Below are 6,489 nucleotides of genomic sequence, written 5' to 3'. Positions count from 1 at the left end.
CACCCTTGTCGCATTACACAGACATTCTTTCCTCGATTCTAGCTGTCATGCTGTCCTCATCCTGCACACTATAGTCCATCAAGAATTTACACAAGGTTTTGTGGACATTCAGGAGCAACTTCAGTTCCTTAATCTCTCCTATCACTAAAGAGGAAACTTACATCCACTCTGGCTGAGGTCAGGCAGAGTGGACTTGATTTTTCATTAAACTTTAGAGGAATCATCTGGTAGTACAGTGGACCCCCGCATAGCGATCACCTCCGAATGCGACCAATTATGTAAGTGTATTTATGTAAGTGCGTTTGTACGTGTATGTTTGGGGGTCTGAAATGGACTAATCTACTTCACAATATTCCTTATGGGAACAAATTCGGTCAGTACTGGCACCTGAACATACTTCTGGAGTGAAAAAATATCGTTAACCAGGGGTCCACTGTATTGCAGAATGAGTGCCTTAATTGTTTATACATTCATACATGCATATACATGAGCGCACATACATACACACAAGGATATATGCATGTAATGACACATGCATACATATGCACATCACATACACATATGCATGTGTACATACACATAAGTGCAAGAGCAAATCTGTGTTCATACATATGCACATTCATACCCCTGCAACCACAACTAGGATCATGACAGAAATGTTAAAAGCAGGGGGGGACACATAATGTTGGAATGGTTGGTATTTTTGTTTAATAAATGTATGATGTAGCACGTAATGAAAGTAGTTTATTAGATTATGTATTGGTGGACAAAAGGTTGATGGGTAGGCTCCAGGATGTACATGTTTATAGAGGGGCAACTGATATATCGGATCATTATTTAGTTGTAGCTACAGTTAGAGTAAGAGGTAGATGGGAAAAGAGGAAGGTGGCAACAACAAGTAAGAGGGAGGTGAAAGTGTATAAACTAAGGGAGGAGGAAGTTCGGGTGAGATATAAGCGACTATTGGCAGAAAGGTGGGCTAGTGCAAAGATGAGTAGTGGGGAGGTTGAAGAGGGTTGGAATAGTTTTAAAAATGCAGTATTAGAATGTGGGGCAGAAGTTTGTGGTTATAGGAGGGTGGAGGGTGCCTTTTCTAAATCCATAAATGCAATAAAAACTTCCCTACCTTTATCTAAATACTGTTCACATATATGCTTCAATGTAAACACTTGATCTACACATCCCCTACACATTCTGAAACCTCCTTGCTCATCTGCAATCCTACATTCTGTCTTACCTCTAATTCTTTCAATTATAACCCTACTGTACACTTTTCCTGGTATACTCAGTAAGCTTATTCCTCTATGATTTTTACAGTCTCTTTTGTCCCCTTTCCCTTTATATAAAGGGACTATACATGCTCTCCACCAATCCCTAGGTACCTTCCCCTCTTTCATACATTTATTAAACAAAAGTACCAACCACTCCAACACTATATCCCCCCCTGCTTTTAACATTTCTGTCATGAACCCATCAGTTCCAGCTGCTTTACCCCCTTTCATTTTACGTAATGCCTCACGTACCTCCCCCACACTTACATTCTGCTCTTCTTCACTCCTAAAAGATGGTATACCTCCCTGACCAGTGCATGAAGTTACTGCCTCTGTTTCTTCCTTAACATTTAAAAGTTCCTCAAAATATTCTCGCCATCTACCTAATGCCTCCATCTCCCCATCTACTAACTCCCCTACTCTGTTTTTAACTGACAAATCCATACTTTCCCTAGGCTTTCTTAACTTGTTTAACTCACTCCAAAATTTTTTCTTATTTTCATTAAAATTTCTTGACAGTGCCTCTCCCACTCTATCATCTGCTCTCCTTTTGCACTCTCTCACCACTCTCTTTACCTTTCTTTTACTCTCCATATACTCTGCTCTTCTTATAACACTTCTGCTTTGTAAAAACCTCTCATAAGCTACCTTTTTCTCTTTTATCACACCCTTTACTTCATCATTCCACCAATCACTCCTCTTTCCTCCTGCCCCCACCCTCCTATAACCACAAGCTTCTGCCCTACATTCTAATACTGCATTTTTAAAACTATTCCAACCCTCTTCAACCCCCCCACTACTCATCTTTGCACTAGCCCACCTTTCTGCCAATAGTTGCTTATATCTCACCCGAACTTCCTCCTCCCTTAGTTTATACAATTTCACCTCCCTCTTACTTGTTGTTGCCACCTTCCTCTTTTCCCATCTACCTCTTACTCTAACTGTAGCTACAACTAAATAATGATCCGATGTATCAGTTGCCCCTCTATAAACATGTACATCCTGGAGCCTACCCATCAACTTTTTATCCAGCAATACATAATCTAATAAACTACTTTCATTACGTGCTACATCATACCTTGTATATTTATTTATCCTCTTTTTCATAAAATATGTATTACTTATTACCAAATCTCTTTCTACACATAGCTCAATTAAAGGCTCCCCATTTACATTTACCCCTGGCACCCCAAATTTACCTACTACTCCCTCCATAACATTTTTACCCACTTCAGCATTGAAATCCCCAACCACCATTACTCTCACACTTGATTCAAAACTCCCCACGCATTCACTCAACATTTCCCAAAATCTCTCTCTCTCCTCTACACTTCTCTCTTCTCCAGGTGCATACACGCTTATTATAACCCACTTTTCACATCCAATCTTTATTTTACTCCACATAATCCTTGAATTAATACATTTATAGTCCCTCTTTTCCTGCCATAGCTTATCCTTCAACATTATTGCTACTCGTTGTGCAAGAATGGTATATAATACCGACAAGATGAAATTAAGACACATATGTAACATCTGGGTATCTTTATTGTAGACGTTTCGCCATCCAAGTTATGTCCTAGAATTTATATTGATAAAGCCACTGGATGGCGAAACGTCTACAATAAAGATACCCAGATGTTGCACATGTGTCTTAATTTCATTATTGCTACTCCTTCTTTAGCTCTAACTCTATTTGAAACCCCTGACCTAATCGCATTTATTCCTCTCCACTGAAACTCTCCCACCCCCTTTAGCTTTGTTTCACTTAAAGCCAGGACATCCAGCTTCTTCTCATTCATAACATCCACAATCATCTCTTTCTTATCATCTGCACAACATCCACGCACATTCAGACTTCCCACTTTGACAATTTTCTTCTTCTTATTCTTTTTAGTAATCTTTACAGGAAAAGGGGTTACTAGCCCATTGTTCCCGGCATTTTAGTTGACTTTTACAACACGCATGGCTTACGGAGGAAAGATTCTTATTCCACTTCCCCATGGATATAAAAGGAAAAGTAATAAGACCAAGAACTATTAAGATAAAATCAAAGAAAACTCAGATGAGTGTGTATAAATAAATGTGTACATGTATGTGTAGTGTCACCGAAGTGTAAGTAGAAGTATCAAGACATGCCTGTAATCTTGCATATTTATGAGACAGACAAAAGACATCAGCAATCCTACCATCATGTAAAACAATCACAGGCTTTAGTTTTATACTCACTTGGCAGGACGGTAGTACCTCCCTGGGTGGTTGCTGTCTACCAACCTACTTCATATATATATTATATATATATATATATTTTTTTTTTTTTTTTTTCAACAAGTTGGTCATCTCCCACCAAGGCAGGGTGACCCAAAAAAGAAAGAAAATCCCCAAAAAGAAAATACTTTCATCATCATTCAACACTTTCACCACACTCACACATTATCACTGCTTTTGCAGAGGTGCTCAGAATACAACAGTTTAGAAGCATATACGTATAAAGATACACAACATATCCCTCCAAACTGCCAATATCCCAAACCACCTCTAGAACTGTTGTAGGGACCCTCATCCTCAGAGAAAAGAATAAACTTGCTTCAGGGAAACTCAAGATTCTCCCTGAAGCTGTTTGAGAATTTTCTCCTACCACCCCCTATATTATATATATATATTTTATTTAAAGACAAAATACATTGACAAAACATTCACAAAAATATGATACAAAGTAAAACAACATAGGTAACTCAGAGCTACATCTCGAATACTTCGTCCAGCTCCCCGGCGGTGGGCCGCGTGCCCAGAATGCTGCAGGCATTTCCTCTCTGGATCGCAACACTGAGTCTCTGAAAGAGGAAGCTGGTCGCCCTATAGTCCTTTGTTTCTATGATGAGCTTTTCACCCAGCTCTATTAGGAACTTTAGAGCACACTTGCCCCATGCTCCAAGGGTCTCCGACCCTATTGGGATGAAGTTATAGCAAGGGGGAAGGTCTTCATATTTGCAGATCTTCTGGGTCTCCCTGTGGCTGGCAGCTCCACCCCCTTCCACTACGGAGTATGGCAAGTAGGTGTCTGCCAATGTGGCGGCACATGTGTAGTCCCAGGCAATCTGCTTTCCATCCTTCCAAGGTAGCATAGTGGCTCCATCAGGACGCTTTAGACTTCCGTCAGACCTCTGCACTTGGGGTTCCCGTTGAGCTGGGCAACGGGCTGTGGCAAGGCTTCTCTTTATGATGTCATTGACCTCCTCATGCCTGGCATACTTCCCTTCTGCTGTGTGACACACGAGACCATGAAGTCCGAATTGATCAGCTGTCGCCCTGCCGCAAATACACCTATGTTCGGTGAGGATGGGGGCAGCTAGGCGAAGAGCAACACCAATCCGAATGGCCTGTGGGTCTAGTCGAGTGCCCAAGGAGGAATTGGGAACAGCAAACAGGAAATCTCCCGAGTGTGGTGCCTTCACTGCCAGGAGACGAGCTTTGTCCTTTCCTGAGGCGTTGGAGAGCATTGTGTTGGCGATTTTTTCCATGATCGGTTTATCCCAGTGGGACTGTTTGTGTTCTTTGGGAGGAGCTGGTCTACTGGAGGAATCTGTAAGGGTGTCCCACCGAATCGCTGCTTCAGTAAACCTGGGGTCTTGAGCTCCTACCATGTCTCTCAAGCGTTCGGGAACAATCTTCTTGACTAATGCACTGGAAGCCAAACACGAAGACAGAAAAGCAGGTAAGGCAACATGCGTTGCTTTGCGCACCCCTATACCTCCCAGTCGTACTGGGAGGGTTGCCTGATCCCATTGCTCATCCTCTAGTGACAGGTTCAGTGCCTTCTTAAGGGTTGACCTCAGGTGTGCGTCATATTCGTCAAGTGTTGGGTTGTCAAAAGAGGGTGCACACCTGAGGAAGTGAGTGAGTCTTGGAATAGTAAGGCACCTTGTGAGGAGATACAGAGCATCATGGGCATCAAGATTGCTTATTCTCTCCTCCATTCTCATCAGGTCATTCAATTTGTCCTTGAGAACTGTGTCGATGGCCTGGTGACCCAGCGGTGCTCCCAGGAGGGTACTGTTGGACGGAGTGGTAGTAAAGACTTCTGGGAGAATTCTTCGCACAGCATTGATTATTTCCTGGTTTGCTGTGATGATTTCACACTTGGAGGGATTGAGGATGAGTCCCAAGTCTTCTCCCTGTGTTTTCACAAGTTGTAGGTCCCCTACCAGGGACTCTTCAGTACCTGCCAGAGTGCCATCATCCAGGTACCAGATGTTGAGCTCGCTGCGTAGGCTGGAAGTTAGTTCTCTTACTGCCAAGCAGAAGAGAAGTGGAGCGAGTGGGTCACCCTGCTGAACACCTTCTGATGAGAGAATTTCATGTTCTCCAAACAAAAGAATTGATGGTTTGCTGTAGCCGGCTGAAATGAACGGAAAAAGACTGGGGAAGTGATCCCGAACAGCTAGCAAGACAGCATCTCTCTTTACCATATTAAAGGCATTTCTAAAATCAAGTTTGACTATGGCCTTGTCTTCTGGTAGGTCCCTGATGTAGGCCCTTGCCGCATGAGCTGCAGCTTCACTGCCTTGAGGGACCCCAAAGCCCAGTTAGTGTGGCTGGAGTAAACTGGCAGCTCTGAGTTACCTATGTTGTTTTACTTTGTATCATATTTTTGTGAATGTTTTGTCAATGTATTTTGTCTTTAAATAAAATATATATACATAATATAGGGGGTGGTAGGAGAAAATTCTCAAACAGCTTCAGGGAGAATCTTGAGTTTTCCCTGAAGCAAGTTTATTCTTTTCTCTGAGGATGAGGGTCCCCATAACAGTTCTAGAGGTGGTACCTCCCTATATTATATATATATATATATATATATATATATATACAGTGGACCCCCGGTTAACGATTTTAATCCGTGCAAGAGGGGTAATTGTTATGCGAAATAATCGTTATGTGAATGAATTTTCCCCATAAGAAATAATGGAAATAAAATTAATCCGTGCAAGACACCCAAAAGTATGAAAAAAAAATTTTTTTACCACATGAAATATTAATTTTAATACACACAAACTGAAAAAGGCATGCACACTTACATGACACTTACTTTTATTGAAGATCTGGTGATGATTGATGGGATGGGAGGAGGGGAGAGCATTATCTTCTTACTGTTTAGAAGGGGAATCCCCTTCCATTAGGACTTGAGGTAGCAAGTCCTTTTCTGGGGTTACTTCCCTTCTTC

Source organism: Cherax quadricarinatus, chromosome 15, assembly GCF_038502225.1.
Source record: "Cherax quadricarinatus isolate ZL_2023a chromosome 15, ASM3850222v1, whole genome shotgun sequence".
NCBI lineage: Eukaryota > Metazoa > Arthropoda > Malacostraca > Decapoda > Parastacidae > Cherax > Cherax quadricarinatus.
The sequence above is the reverse complement of the archived record's forward strand: the minus strand, read 5'-3'. Positions refer to the sequence as shown.